This window comes from Protopterus annectens, chromosome 7.part0 (genome assembly GCF_019279795.1).
Source record: "Protopterus annectens isolate FY-2018-M chromosome 7.part0, PAN1.0, whole genome shotgun sequence".
In the NCBI taxonomy this organism is placed as follows: Eukaryota; Metazoa; Chordata; order Ceratodontiformes; family Protopteridae; genus Protopterus; species Protopterus annectens.
Window position 1 is genome coordinate 425,503,413 of NC_056739.1, and position 16,486 is coordinate 425,519,898.

The following is a 16,486-nucleotide window of genomic DNA, read 5'->3' on the forward strand; positions in this document are numbered from 1 at the left end:
ATGGACTAAGCCCATACAGACTTTCATTTAAATGCAGTGGGTCTCAGTTTAATTATAGCCATCCACCAGCACAAAAAGTCTATGTGTTGTTGCAGCTTACCTGCATTCAAGGTAGTAATGAACAGAAATTTAGTTTGGCTGAAGATCTGAAAAATGGTTGTGAGGTTTCATTTAATAACAAACAAGTAATCTGCGTGGTATCCCCAAAGTCTCAAAACAACCCATATAAGTGTAGTGGGTCCAAAAACAAAACAGTGTAAGAAACTTCTCTGTGTAGAAGATTTTCAGTCCATATATTTCTAGTTAACCACTGTATGTTAATCAGATCAGACAATAGTAGTAGAAGTAGTGAACTTAAACTCATTTTAAGTCAAAACAAAACAAAACAAAAAATAATAATAGAAAATATATAATTGTACAGCATTACTCTGTATTTGAAAGTAAACCAAGCAAGGCAGGCAATCTGTTTCCAGTCAAAAATCCTTTATTAAGTACACAGACAAGCGATTAAAGTAAAACAAAAATAGAGTAATAATTTCCTCACAAGCTTTCTAAATATATATATATATATATATATATATATATATATATATATATATACTTTTTATCAAGCATGGAAGTGGTTTATTGTGCTGTAAAACAAAGTGTTATTGGTACACATGTTAAATTCCCATCCCTTCCCCCATCAGTGTGACATTCGAGCTGGTCCTGCCCTACTTAGTAGTTGTCATAATAATATAAAACCCTTATGCACTTTAAATAAAATTTATAATGATGTGGTGCCTCTTATTTAACCAGATTATTAACTAGATTATTGGGAGGCCACGGTGGTGCAGAGGTTAGCATTGCCACGTCACAGCAAGAGGTTCTCCGGTTCGATTCTTGGCTGGGCTGCCTTCTGTGCGGAGTCTGCATGTCCTCCCTGTGGTCGCGTGGGTTTCCTCCGGGTGCTCTGGTTTCCTCCCACATCCCAAATACATGCTGTAGGTGGATTGGAGACTCCAAATTGACCCTAGGCATGAGTGCTTACATGTGTGTGCCTTTTGTGGAAGGTTGGGCGCTGGCTGGTAACTCGACACCGTAAAACTCCACTGCCAATCATGAGCAGATGGGTGATCCACTGTGGCGACCCCTAACTGGGAAAAAGCCAAAAGAAGAAGAAGAAGAAGAAGATTAAGTAGATTATTAAGTCTGTGATTTTATCCAAGACAATATACTACATGGCTGGAAATATATCAACCTTAGTTCATTTGGCAATCAAAATATATATATAAATATATACATATACATTTTGCATGTAAAAATCAATTTCTGTTTTCATAACCTATTGTTAACAAAGAACACTTTTGTCCTTCTAGACTTCTTCAGGTCTGTGTATAAGAACTCCTAAAAATCTATAAAAATATATATAATTGTATAATTAGTTAGTATTGTTATTACACATCATTTTGAATAAAGTAGAAAAAAGAACCAGACAAAAATAAAAATAAGAAAAAATATATGTATGATGATGGAAACAAAATGTACACTTAAATTTCAACTGATTTAAAATGGTATTTAAAACCAATTTGTAGAATAAAATAAAATAAAATACAATTAGTCATGTAAACAGTATGGCAATTTTCTAAGTTCCAGTGCACTTTTAATTGAACAGTAGTAGTTTAGTCCAGGCTTCCTAAAAGAGTTCAGCTTTAATTGCCATGAGTTCGTGTTTCTCCAGAATATTCAGGATGTCTCCTTCAACAGGTACAATAACAACAACAACAACAGGTGCCACAATAACAGGTGCTCCACTTATCTGGAACCACTCTCTCTGTTAGCACCACTGAAGAGAAAAAAGTGTTGTGTCAAAAAGACTTACTTTGTACCAAGCTGCAGGAGGAGGTTTGCTCAGTACTGATAGACCTAAAAATGTTTGTGGGAAAGTAATGACAGAAAATAAGCCTATTGATGAAACTATAAAAAATGCCTAGCAGCTATTGTCACACCACTACATCAAACTAGCTGCGAAATGTGAGATGGATATCAGGAAACTGGGAGAAAGAAAAGCATTGATTGAGCTAAGCAATGATAAACCCCAGGCGTAATGAAGGCAGAGGGAGGAGGTATACTCATGGACTGATACCACATAGCTACAACCAAAAGATAGAGAACATGCTGGAGGATAACAGATTTTATGAGTTATACTCTACCATGGATGACATAAAAGAGCATATGATTTATTGAACACTTATCTCACCACATTATGGGAAGATAAACTTATCACTGAAAATCTTTATAATTATTTATGGAGCCCATGCCCATGATTACCTTACTTTTGGAATACCAAAGCCACACAAGAACAGAGAAGACCCACCTTATAGACCCTGATGCCACAGCCATTTACCTTGATTACTTGCTGAAACCTCTAGCAGAAAAGAATAAGTCATACATAAGAGATTCAATTGATTTCTTGAAGAAAATAAAAAACATTACAGTGGAAGCTGACAGTATTTTATTAACTACTGATATGGAATCCTTGTACACAGTGCTCTCTCACAATTACTATATAACAGCAGCTATGGAGTCTTTTAAGAAACATAATCAGGGTTCACAGGCACAACTGCCAAAGTTAAGCAAGCTCATTAATCTTGTACTGGACTTCAGTTTATTTACTTTCAATGGCAAACACTACAAACAAAAAAAATGAGAGGAGGACTTTGTGTTAAACAATGCATACTACATGCAGCATATCACATGCTATTTACGTTTTATTGATGACATCTTTATTGCTCAATCAAACAACCCCTTCCTGAAGTTTACTTCAACCACTTTCTTAGATATGCAGATTTCCAAGAACACCAACAATAACAGAATCACCACTGATCTATTCAGAAAACCAACAAGGGTTAACTTATTACTCCACAGTAAACGAAAACCAAGTATAATGTAGTGAAGTCCCAAGGCTATAGATTAGCTAGAATTACCACAGAGATGGAACCATTTCTGAGAAATCTGAACAACTTAGAAAATGATTTTCTAGTGAGAGGCTATGAAAGTCAGATGTTAAAAAACATCCTGGAACCCATTATAGAACTGAAAAGGACTGAAGCACCTTCACTCAACCTCCCCTGAAAATGTTAAGTAATTCCACAGAGAATAACAAATGCAAAAATAGCTGCATCCTGTCATACACTTTGGATTATCACAGTATCAAAAATATTATTGAAGAAAACTGGGACATTGTCACAGGAAACCCTTTTCTGATTAACATCTTAGGTGAAGCCCCATAATTTGTTTATAGGAAGGCCAGGAACATTAGAAGTTTTGTTGAATTTAAATCTAGACCATGTGAGAAAAGCACTAAAAGATGTGAAACTAATTGTACATTTTGTATATTTATACAGCAAGGTGATAGTTTTTATTGCCCTTATTTAAAGAAGATCATTAAAACCAGTGCAGGGGGGACTGTAACACTAAGTACTTTACAGGGCACAGTGCAATGAATGTGATGCATTCTATGTGGGCAAGACTGTAAATAAACTCAAGCATAGAATTTCATGTCATCTGTCAGAAATCCGCTCTGGATGCAAAAATAATGCACTAGCCAAACACCTTTCTCTTCATAAAAGACACACAGGTTTGAGGTTCCAGATCCTGGATCGCATAGACACGGGTGATCTTGAAGGAGACATCCCGAATATTCTGGAGAAACATGAACTCATGTGGCAATTAAAGCTGAACTCTTTTAGGAAACTTGGACTAAACTACTACTGTTCAATTAAAAGTACACTGGAACTTAGAAAATTGCCACATTGTTTACATGACTAATTGTATTTTATTTTATTCTACAAATTGGTTTTAAATACCATTTTAAATCAGTTTTAATTTAAGTGTACATTTTGTTTCCATCATCATACATACACACTTTATTAAAAATGATGTATAATAACAATACTAACTAATTATACAATTATATATATTTTTATACATTGTTTTTAGGGTTCTTGTACACAGACCTTAAGAAGTCTAGATCTTTGTTAACAATAGGTTATGAAAATAGAAATTGATTTTTATATGCAAAATGTATATGTATATATAGTTTTTGATTGCCAAATGAACTAAGGTTGATATAGTTCCAGCCATGTAGTATATTGTCTTGGATAAAATCACAGACTTAATAATTTACTTAATAATCTGGTTAAATAAGAGGTACCACATCATTATAAATTTTATTTATTTATTTATTTAATAAATAAATAAATAAATAAGAGATACCACATCATTATAAGTTTTATTTAAAGTACATAAGGGTTTTATATTATTATGATAGCTACTAAGTAGGGCAGGACCAGCTCGAATGTCACACTGATGGGGGAAGGGATGGGAATTTAACATGTGTACCAATAACACTTTGATTTACAGCACAATAAACCACTCTCATGCCTGATAAAGAGTATATATATATTTAGAAAGCTTGTGAGGAAATTATTACTCTATTTTTGTTTTACTTGGATCGCTTGTCTGTGTACTTAATAAAGGATTTTCGACTGGAAACAGACTGCCTGCCTTGATGCTTACTAATGTTGTGCAATTATATATTTTTTATTATTTTTTGTTTTGTTTTGCTACTACTATTGTCTGATCTGATTAATATACAGTGATTAACTAGAAATATATGGACTGAAAATCTTCCACACAGAGAAGTTTCTTACACTGTTTTGTTTCATTTAATAACAGTACTTTGTGATTTTTGTCTAAAATATGCCATATCAGTTGTGGCTGTGGTGGTGCAGCGGTTAGCATTGTTGCCTCACAGCAAGAGGTTCTTTCATTCGATTCTCAGCTGGAGCGCCTTCTGTGTGGAGTCTGCATATCCTCCCCATGCCCGAGTGATGTGTAAAGACATGCAGGTAGGTGCATGCGTGAATGGGTGTGCCTTCTTTGAAGGTCGGGCATCGGACTGGCAACCTGGCACTGAAAAAATCCACTGCCAATCATTAGCGGACCGGAGTTCCGCCATGGCGATCCCTAAGCGGGAAAAGCTGAAAGACTAAGACTAAGATCTTTTATAAGACATTGGAAGTTACCTTGGAGATTTTTAAAAGCATTGAAATGTTTACTTCTATGATTATATGTTTGACATTTATGGCAAAGTAAATTCAGCTGCACTTATGTACCTTTCAAGGTAAGATGTAGCACTTAAAAACAAATGAATTAACTATACTAATCAAAATTTATCAAGCTTATTTTTAAAGATTTCACTGCATATGGCATCATAGTAAAATAATGTATGGCTCTTTCAACTACTTTGAGAGCTATTTTTTTTCTGTCTTTCTCTGATTTATGAGGTCCAATTCCAAAAGATTTGCTCTCAGTGTGAGTGACCACTACATTTGGAATCTGGACCCATTGTAAACCTCTTCATAGATGGCTTTACACTGAAGTAATTAATTTATACTTAGAGCAACTCTTTTTGAATCTGTCCCTTGCTTTATTGATAAGTAACATACTTTTGGAATGCATGGACTGGTCATGATGTTTTTCAGAAGTGAATGCACAATGCTTGATTCACCTTTTTAATGTTTTCATTTGACTTTCAGATATGTAACCTTCTGGTTGCCAGCACAGCACGACCAGACTAATCAGATGCTGGATGAGACAGGATGTCATGTAGATACTATAAATGAAAACATGAATGACACTTCAGTCTACAGACAGAATGCTTGGAATTCAGAAAGTATCATGGCTAAGGGGGAAAACGTATTAGTTGCAGAGCAGAAGTATTTTGATACATATTAGATAATGCTGTGGAATTGTATACACTGATGAGTATTTATAATGACGTTTGTTCTCTGCACACATATGCTGAACATACTGGAGATGATTTATGGAGGCACAGTTATTTATTTATTCTCTTTTTGACCGGGTTATTCCCACTAGGCTAATGGCCTCTTTTAATGGAGACATGAGGTGGTATTTAGACTAATAGGGGAAACTTAGCTAGAGCAATGGGGAACTTTCCCCTACTCTTTTCAACAGGTGCAGCTGGATCTTTTACATCCACCTGAGCTACTACCAACTCAAGTAGATGGGGCCTCAGTTTAATATCTCATCCAAAGAGCAATGTGTTTTCATTGAACAGCAGGTTAAAGAAAACAAATTAATTTCTACAATAATGAGCCTGTCTACTAGGAATTATTCATCTAGTATGCTAAGAAAACCCACTAGCCACAACTGTCTTTCACAGTAAGTGTTAGGCAATCAGTCTGCTGACTGTTACAAACCAAGTTCCCTCCAGCCTCAAGAAGGGCAGTACAAGACAGATGGCAGAATTTGAAACCAGCCTACCAATTATCTGAATGCTACTCTGCTTGATATATACTGGAAGTTTGTTCCAGAGGTTGTGTGAACTAATGATTATTTTTTTTCCCCAACAGTTAATTTAACATTTTGGTAATTACTTATCCAATACACAATTACTTATTACTTACATATGCCAATCCAGCATAATTACAGCTAAAACCCAAAGTGACATCAAAACCTGCCGGCCATTAATATTAATGCAGTAAACATGGCTTCGTAATATTAGTCTTCCTCATTTGGAAGATATATTTAAAAAATATAATTTTCTAAAGGCTGCAAAATGAACTTTTTGTTTACACAGAAAAGTGTTTGCATGCATAAAGATGTATGTGAACACTTTTTTGTGTGAAAAGAAAATTTTGTTTTGCACCTTTACACATGATCTTTAAGCACTGACCTTAGCAATCCTCTTGGAATTGAAAGTCTGTAAGGTTCCACACCAACAGAAGCAGGCCAATCAAAACGTGACAAATGTTCCAGCAGAAGATGACCAATCAGAAACAGACACTCCAATCTTCCACTGGAGCTCAAAATCAAGTATCTGACTTATTCAAGTATCTGACGTATGGAAGGCTTTCTCTCAACAAAGGCTGGAATACTGCAGACCCACTGCTAGGAAGCAGATGAAGTCCTTATAGTGCACTGAATCAGTAGAAACACAGATGAAAAGTGTTCTGCATTCTTCTCTTCCTTCTCTGCAGTCTTCAGAGTAGTCCGGCAACGAAGTACAATGAATTGAGCAAATCTTCTTAAATGTAAAATCTGTAATTTTCTGAACCTGCTGATGATGGCCAATCAAATTCTGTCAACAGGCCCGCAGAAGATGGCCCATCAAAAGCAGGCATTCCAATCCTTCACCCGCACCCCTGCTCAAGTTATCTGTTATGTGGAAGACTCTATTCTTACCAAAGGCTGGAACACTGCAAACATGGTTCTAGCAGCAAACAAAAGTTTTTCTAGTGGAGTGATTCAGTAGGAATCCAAATATGAAGGAGTCCTGTATTCTTCTCATCTTCACAGCAGCCCAGCACTGAACTGAGCAAACCACTTGGTATTTCAAGACTCTGCCTCTGTGGAAGCTGGCCATTCAAAATATAGCCAATGCTCATGCATAAACTGCTCAGTCAAAATCTAACATGCTAATCTTTTACTGAAACCTAAACTCAGGTAGCGAGCATGTGGATGTCTCTGCTCTCAGCGAAGGCTGCAGCACAGCAGTCCTTTAGGTAATCCTAATCCCATGTAGCTGTCAGATAAAGCCTCAGTTCTCACCAAAGGCTGGAGCACTGCAGAATAAGTCAGAGGAAGTAGATGAATTCCTTGTGGTGTACTAATAGGTAGGATCCCAGAAAGAAAAGCGCTTTGTAGCTTTCTTGTCTTCAGAGCAACCCAACACAGAGTGCCATGAATTGAACAAACCTGCTATTTCAACCTGGAAGGCTGCATCACTCAAAAGCCAGACATACAAAATGCAGTCATCTGTTAAGAAATGGCAGCTCCATAATGGAATGTTAAGACGTGTAATGCTGAGTCCCAAAACACTGGGAAAAAAGAGGAAAAGCAAATATCCTCCACTTTAAACTTGTTTTTTGTAGGGGCACCCTACTGATAGGAGGCAACCTACCCACCCCCCACCCCCACATTTAAACATACCAATGGAAACATCAGCATAACTTGGAGAAAATGGAATATTCTGAGGAAATGGCAATCTCAAACTTAGTAAATATAAATATTTTCTGCCACTCAGTATCCATATTCTGAGACTCAACATTGTAAGTCTCAGCATTTCAAACAGTTACTGAAGCTAGCTAATCAAGAAACATTCCCCCAAACCTCAATGGAACTTAAGCATGCTTTAGTTGTCATGTGACATCCTCTGCTCTCACTAAAGGCTGCAGTACTGCATACCTGGTCCTAGGAAACAGATTAAGTTCTTGTAATGCATTGGATGAGTAGGAATACAGATGGAAATGGGCTCTGTCGTCTTCTTGTCTTAAAACCAGGCCAGCACTGAAGTTTACTGAGCCGAGCAAACCTTTTGGTATTTAAAGTCTGTACAGCTCTGCACCCACAGAAGCCAGCCATCAAAATACAGCAAATACTCATACAGAAGCTGTTCAATCAAAAGCAGTCACTCAAGTCCTGGCACATGGAAACCTCTGATTTCAACAAAGAATGGAACAATGCAGACCAGGTTGTAGAAGATAGAAAAAAATCCTTGCAGTCAATGTTATGCAGTTTATGAAGGGAGTTTGAGGGATTTAATGAAAGAGTACAGTAGGAAGCAGTTCATAGCCTTAACCTCTTTGTTAAAATACCAGACTCTTAATGCTATTAGTAACAGTAGAGTAATGACTTCCTTGGACTCCAGGCAAAATCACTAGGGACCAGGTCCTTAATACACTCTCTAAGGCCAAGAACACTTTGTCAATGGACCCAGACAATATCTCAGGATGCCTTCTAAATAACATGAAATATGACCTATCATGCCTTGGAATTACTATTTCTCCAAACTAGCTTTGTGCCTCATGAATGGAGAACAGCAACAGTCATCTCTCTGCACAAAGGTGAGTTATCTACAGACCCTGGAAACTACAGAACCATAAGTCTTACTAGTCTCATATGTAAGGCCATGGAAAGAATTATCATGGAAATGATCAATAATGACATAGAAAATCTCCAGATACTAGACCCACCAAATTTGGTTTTGTCAAGGCAGGTCATGCCTACTCAACCTGATGGACTTCTTTGACAAGGTTATCAAAGCAGTGCATGAGGACAAAATGATTCACACTGTCCACCTTGACCTGGCCAAGGCATTTGGCACAATACTTCACTCCAGCATTATTGGCAAATTCAAGAGGTTAGGTATAAATCTCTATGTCACCCAATGGATAGTCACCTGGCTCACAAACAGGACCCAGGAAGTTAGAACTGGGAAGTCCACCTTTACAAAGAGACCAGTCACAAGTGGAGTCCTTCAGGGATTGGTCCTGGGACCACTCCTTTTTGGCATTAAGTTCTCTGAAGTCAAGGCCAATGTCAGTGGCCTCAGGTTGATTACATTTGTAGATGATTGGAAATTAAGAGCTGTCATTGAATCTCACACTGACACAAATGTTCTCCAGGAGGGGCTGACACCGACAAAGAACTGGTGTCAGAGCCATGGACTAAAACTAAATCCCAAGAAATACATAAGTGTATCCTTTGGGAAGTCATCCACCCCTAACACCCCTAAAAGCTGACCCATTAGTCAGGGACTTGGGGATACACATAGACAGTAATCTGGCCTTTGACCATCATGCGTCTTCAGTAGTGAGAAAATCATTCTATGTTGTGCAACTTATAAACAAAGGTATGACATCTAAGTCCAAGGAAGTCATCATTCCACTGTATTTGGCATTCATTAGACCTATCATTGAGTACAATGCCCCCTTTGATATGTTCCTAACCTGGCATACCCAACAACTGGAACATCCACACAGGTTCCTGATCAAAAGAATACAGGGTGTAAGTAACATGTCCTATGTAGACCACCTCAAAGCCCTATACCTGTATTCTGTCTTCTATAGACTTTTGAAGGGAGATCTATGCCTGGCATACAAGGCATTGTCAGACCCCACTCTGATGGACCTTCTGCATATCAAACAGCACCAAAATTACCCATTTTAAAGACTTGAACCTTGCCTGTAATACAGACAGGAGCTGTTGGAGAGACAGGTATGTATCCCAGAGACTATCCCATCACTGGACAGGCTCCCCATCCATGTGAAGCATATTTATTCCCTAGCCTAATTCAAGTGTAACTTGGATAATTATTTTATTTTTATTTATTTATTTATTTATTTATTTAATTCCATTTGTTTACCGGGAGAGTCCCTCTGGGCCAGAGCTAGCCCTTTTTCAGTGGAGGCCCAGGGAGAAAAGCTCCACAGATACAGAATTGTATTAGTGCAAAAGACAATTTGAGGAATACATTTGGTATACATTATCAAATTAAATTCATAAAGTCTATAATAAAAAAATACATACAATACATGAATAGATATATAGGAAATAGCAAGATTAGAGAAATTAGTTTTGACATAGTGAACGTTAATAACACTTTTGTGTTTTTTGCTAGGAGTGGAAGTAGACAATAAACTAAAATTTGACATTCACATATCCATGACCATAAAAAAAGTCCACAAAAAAACTAGGAGCATTATACAGAAATAAACAATTTCTCACCAAAGCAGCAAAGATTTCAATAGCAAATCCCCACCTTATCTCCACCCTACTTTATGCCTCTCCAATATATACCAACCTAAGGCAATGTGATCTAAACAAGCTAGAGACCTGCTACAACAAAATCGCCAAATTCGCCACAGGGGCATCCTACCGTAGTCACCACTGTCTCTCACTTGCTGAAATGGGCTGGCTTGAACTCCCTCACCTCCTTCAGTGGTATCAACTCTCACTCGCCCACAAACTAGTAAACCATCCACTAAATGTCCCATCCCTCCAGAATCTACTCCAACCCCATCGCACCACCAGACCACTAAGATCCAGCAACAAAAATCACTTGCAGATCACTAAAGCCATTAATTCTGCTGGTGAAGCACTATTCTTTTGCGCCATAGCCAAATTATGGAACTCACTCCCACTCACAATTACCTCCATACCATCATGCACCCACTTTAAAACTTTACTAAAAGCTCACCTAAAAACATGCCCTTGCAACTCCCACTCTAATATCATCCAGCCCATCCAACTACTACCTTTCTTTCCACTCCACTAACTACCTTGACTATAGCAAACTCAGATGCTCATAAGCCTAGTACTTATTATACAGCAGGAACTTCTCATTGTTACATTTGTTAATGCCTGTTATGTACTTCACAGATAAAGATTCTAGTTGTCTACTGATGTACTATGTTCTTCATCTGTAAATATGTTGTAAGAAATTTCTATGTTAAATTGTTAATCGCTATGTAATCCAGTGTAACTACTGTCTGTTTATTTTACTGTGGAGCTTTTCTCCCCGGGCCTCCGCTGAAAATGGACCCACATCCAGTCGGACACTCCCGGTCAACAAATTTAAATAAATAAATAAATAAAAATAAATAAATAAGTAAATTTTGGGACTTACAGAGAGAAGGAAGGAGCTACAGGTGAGAAATTGGACGGAGAACAGGAAATTAATCCCTGGTATGGCACCTATGTATCTAATGGACACTGGCAGCCTGTAAATGGTTCATCTCCCAGGCCCTTACTTGTAAATGGTTCATCTCCCAGGCCCTTACTTGTAAATGGTTCATCTCCCAGGCCCTTACTTGTAAATGGTTCATCTCCCAAGCCTATACTTACACTTCTCGAGGGTACCAGAACATTTCAGAGATTTGGAATGCATGGCCAGGCTTAAAAAGGCCCTTGTGCTCATTAGCCTAGTAAACACCTATGAACCTATGCCAACACTGCTTTATTATTCTTATTTTTCCTCCACAGAATCCCATTGTTATTTTTAGCTAGGTCAGAACTGAACTGTGCAGTTAACCATAGGAATTAATTAGTGAAAAATGAATGATTTAGTACTAACAGAGATGGCTGGTACAAGGAAAACCAGAATTGCATGACAGGATGGTCACTGACACTTTCATTTGTGAATGCTCAATTTTAGAAGCATTCTACGCATATTTCCTGTAAAGGATTGGTGTTCCATCCAGCACTGTTTTTTGTGCCTTGTTCCCATCAAGTTATACTAGCTCCTCTGTGACCCTACACTAAGAACTGGCGAATGACCCATTGAATTAATTTCCAAAAATCTAACTCGCATTTTGTTCACAGTCATGAAGTTCAAAGAAGGCTTTCACTGAGGTTAGATTAGCATACTTCTCAAATGACCAAATTTTTGCATAATGTTCAGGTATTTGCCCCATAGTTTAGGTCTGCTCCTCATAAAACATGTGGGTTCCTGGTAAATCATGGAGGATTGAAGTCACTAAATAATTATACACATTTCAGTTTCAGACTTTATATTGTTCAGAAAATGTGTGCTACCACAAAACTTGTTATTCCTACAACTTTCTAAGTTTGTAAGAGCAATATTTAAAATCAGCTACTATTTTGGTGCCTTGTCCCAAATTAGTTTAGGCTTTGTCCAGATATCTTATGCTAAGAGTTTGAGAGTTATGCATATTAACTATTTGAAAAGTGCACTCATTTTAAAGGTGACAGAATACCTGTTATACCATTTGCATTCTTTATAGCTTGTTACCTGCCTAAATTTGATAACAATGTGTGTGTTTAGAATGAGTGAATATGCCTTCTAAATGTACGTTATCATTAAAAAGGTGTAATTTTTAAGATTTCATCAGTTCAAAAGGCTGGCATTCTAATATTAAACTGAAAGTGGAAAATAAGTGACTATAACGTATTTCAGCTAACACTGTATGGCGAAGGTGTTGGCAAGAATGTAGTATAATAATAGGGGTGGGAGTATCAAACATATTATTTGTGTTTGTGACAAAATGAGATGCATTGTGCAGAAAAGTCAGGTGTTAGCAAAGGAAGAATCACATCTGATGTTTGTAAAGAGGTAAGCCATCATAGCTTTAATGTCAGTCAGTGAGACTTCAGGTACCTGTTACTACACAATGAGAAGTTACTGCAAATAAAACTCATACTGTATAAAGAAATAATTCTGAGCACACTTCAGACCCACAGGCACAAAGTGGTATCCTTGCACATAACAAAACAACATAAATCCCACCTCCTCGTAAGGTTCTATGCTATAAAGGGGTTAGCAGTACATTGGTTTTATTCCAGTATGAAGATGTTTTTTCCTCAGTTGTAATTTATGAAACCCAAACCAGTCATTATGGCATTAAAATAGTCGATAGCTTGTTCTTGTGGAAAATCAAAACTCTTTCACACTACCACATCGTTCTAAAAACAAATTAGCTGAGGAATTTGATAACCTTTCAACCCAGACCCCTAAGGGAAAATAGCCATATGTACAGTGAAAAAGAAAGGCAAAAAGAACAAGATACATAATCATTTGTTAACTTTGTCATAACTACGTACTTTCATCTCTACCTTGAGCTTCATCAGTATAAAGAATGTCACCATCAAGTAAACAAATCCTTCCTACCCCTGTTTAAGTGCAGCAGTTGAGACGGCATTCTCTCCAAGATAGTCATCACAATAATGGCAGTGAAATCAGAGAACTAAAAGCATGGAAATGGATACTGGTTTTATTTTCTTTAATAAAATGTCCTACTGTCCTAATGGAAAGTGCATGAATACATCATTAAAGATTAAAATAATGTAAGCTGGTTACTGGCATTTAAAAATACTTAATTCTTATTTGATTTGGATCTTCCAGAAGTTAATATTCATTTATGCGTATCATTCTTAAAATGCATACAAGTGAACAGAGTTATTTGACATAACTAAAGTTTAATAAATCACCCAACTTAATAACTCAGGGGTATTCAAAATGTAATTGGAAAGTATTCATTTACAGTATGTTTTAACACCTAGATGAACTACCTAGCAAAACAAGACAACAGAAATTTCTGTTCTGTGCATTTTGGTTAATACAAATGTCCAATTTAATGGAAACATTCTAATTTTATTTAAATCTTTATAGCCACTGCCAGTAATAATATAAGTAAATTAACATGTCTATTTCCAGATCATACCTGGATGAGTATCACAGTACTTAAAAAAATACATCCAAAAAATGAATCACACAGAAGATGAGGGCTTTATTAGTCAATTTTACAGTACAGAGAAGTTATGCATAATATAAAATATGTATACAGTCAGTTTGCTGGGCCCCAGTTTTATAATGGTGTTAAGACAATGCTGATCAGAGAACAACAGTGGTTTAAGGAAGCAAGTCTGCTATATCTGTAGGGTAGCAGAGGACAAAGCTCAGCACCGGGGCAAGGTAAAGGCAGCATAAGACAGATCAAATCATGTAACTGATTTCAAGTCAGGAAGGATTTTTTGAGTGGTAAAATGGTAAAAGAAATATTAGAGTAAAGATTATATGGAACAGGAAAAAGAAAAGAATGGAGTTATTTTAAACTGGTTTGCAGCAGAAGCAGGTCCATGGTTTACTTAGAAATTCTTGTACTGCAGTTTTAAATGCATGATGGTTAGGGTTAAGTCTGCTAATAGTAGGAAGATTGTTCCAGACTTATGCTACTGAAAATGAGTATAAGCTTTTGCAGACATTTTTTGGGTTTATGCAGTGAGAGAAGTTGTTTATCTTCTGGTCATAAAGATTTTGCAGGAGTACAGGTGAGAAAAACTGTGAGTAGAGCTGGAGAGGCAGTGGGTCATAGGTTCATAGGTTGGTACTAGGCTATCGGCCCTAGGGCCTATGCAAGCCTAGCCATAACAATTCCCTGGATATTTCTTCCCACAATATTTACTTCTCTGGAACCCTGTCTAGCAGGGAGACTGACATGATCCCTGGGGTGAATTTCCTATCTCCCATCCAATCATCAAGGTTCCTTTTGAAGAGGGCCAAGGAGGCGCTCTGCTTGGCATGTATGGGCAGTTTATTCCAGAGTATGGGGAGTCTCTGGGTCAGGAACCTATCCCTCCAGTATGTTTTGTTCATTGTGATGACAAGGTTTAGATCCTTGGAGCGTGTGGCTCTGAGGGATTGAGATTTCTTTAGGTGGAGCATGTCCAACAGCTCAGGGTTTGACATGACCTTGTATGTTAAGCAGAGATTGCCTCTGAGTAGATGATATGCTACAGAGTATAGCTGGAATTTTTTTAGATGGTCAGCATATGGCATCTACTTTAGGCCTGTGATTCTTTTAGTGAGGTATTTCTGTGGCCTTTCCAGCTGTTGCAGATGTCTTGTGAGGTACATACTAAATGGGCCATTATACTCTATAATGGGTCTAATGAGGAATGAGTACACTGGGACAATGACCTCCTTTTTTCTGGATGAAAAGCCCTTAGTGATGAGGTGTGCCACATAGAAGGATTTCCTGACTGTTGTGGCGATGTGGTTATCGAAAGTGAGACCACTGTCCACCTGTGTCCCTGAGTCTCTCATCACACTTTCGATGTTTAGTGTCCTGCCACCTATGAGGTAATTCATGGGTACATGTTTTTTTCCAAAGGGGATAACTATATATTTATTGGCATTAAGCTTGAGCCCATGGCTCTGGCACCAGGTATCTGTTTCTGTAAGGCCCTTTTGTAGAATATCCACATCATTTGGGGATTCAATAATGGCTACCAGTTTGCAGTCATCTGCGAACTTTGTTAGCCAGAGTCCCTTAGTGTTGGCCTGTACTTCAGAGAAGTAGATGCCAAACAAGAGTGGTCCCAGGACTGAAGCTGAGGTACTCCACTTGTCACTTGTCTGGAGCTGGATTTGGAGTCAGCTACTTTTACAGTCTGGGTTTTGTCAGTAAGCCAGTTGGCAACCCATCGAGTGACATAGGGATTTATGCCCAGCTTAGTAAGTTTATCTATGATTCCAGAGTGGGGGATGGTGTCAAAGGCCTTGGCGAGGTCCAGATAGGCTGTGTGGACCGCCTTACCCTCGTCCACAGCTCTGGAGACTGATTCAAAGAAGTCAGTCAGATTCAGGAGACAAGATTGGCCCTTCACAAACCCAAACTGGGTGGGGTCCAGTGTTTGAAGGTTGCCAATGTCTTTGTTTATAAGTTCCATGATAATGCGTTCCATGCCCTTGCAGATCAGGTTTGTCAGACTAATGGGACGGTAGTTCCCGGGATCCAAGGTGGATCCTCCCTTGTGGAGCGCTCTGTAAATAATGTTGTGGACAGCTCGTGGCTGTAGATATGTAAGGAAAGGTAATACAGTGGTGGCTATAATGGGTAGAATTAGTTGCAAATTTAGCTTATTATAACAGGATTCAAGTTTTGATTTAAGTGGGATTTGAAGGTTGGTGAAAATGGAAGCTTTATTATCGGATAGTGTGAGCCTGATTGATGTATTTAGATAAGGTTTATGCCCATAGAGTCCCAAGTTTTTGATGTGCTTTTTTAATGTTTTTCTGGATGTGGAGATGAAATTTCAAATAGTCAGCAATTGCCATAACTAGGAGTCTGATGCCTGGAACAACTTCAATTAAAGTGTGTTTTGGGAGTGGATTGGA